The sequence below is a fragment of the Puntigrus tetrazona genome, unplaced genomic scaffold (genome assembly GCF_018831695.1).
Source record: "Puntigrus tetrazona isolate hp1 unplaced genomic scaffold, ASM1883169v1 S000000520, whole genome shotgun sequence".
In the NCBI taxonomy this organism is placed as follows: Eukaryota; Metazoa; Chordata; class Actinopteri; order Cypriniformes; family Cyprinidae; genus Puntigrus; species Puntigrus tetrazona.
Window position 1 is genome coordinate 372,501 of NW_025048156.1, and position 476 is coordinate 372,976.

General features: G+C 33.2%; 1 protein-coding gene across 9 annotated transcripts in view; it reads left to right on the forward strand.

Annotated features, from left to right (window-relative positions):
* LOC122334410 (1-phosphatidylinositol 4,5-bisphosphate phosphodiesterase beta-4) overlaps positions 1-272 on the forward strand; it is a 41,062-nt gene extending 40,790 nt beyond the window's left edge. For all 9 annotated transcript variants that reach the window (XM_043232304.1, XM_043232310.1, XM_043232307.1 and 6 more), the window contains one exon: positions 1-272. This exon is cut by the window's left edge and continues 180 nt beyond it. The gene's annotated coding sequence lies outside the window, so the exon portion shown is untranslated.
* Positions 273-476: the final 204 nt, after the last annotated feature.

Here is a 476-nt window from a genome sequence, read left to right on the forward strand (position 1 = left end):
TCTGAGCTTATTGAATGAGTACGTATTGTATAAAGAATAAATGTTTTTTAAAAATGATAATAGCTTACTTGTTCACGTGGCTAATCAATCATCGTTGAACTTTTAATCATCTGATCTTTTTTTTTTGTTGTATATTCGCTATTTTAAATGTCATTTTATGTTGACTTTTATATTTTACAGCTATATTCAAAGGCGAAGTCTTTAGAAATGACACTGTTTTGAAGATCATGTAAATGTGTTGAGTTTATATAAAATCCATTTTATTAGCCATAGTGATATTTCATTGGCTTCATTTTCCTCCGAGCGTTCCTCCGTTCCCCGTTCAGAGCGTAAGCATTGTGGGAATGATTGTGATGCTTCTTATTTTTTAAAACAGATGAAATCCATCTGACTGTTTTTAAATGAAAGGACTGTTCAGGGTTTATTACAGATGAAGCAGAGACGAGCTGCTGATGACCGCAAAACCCACTGCTTCG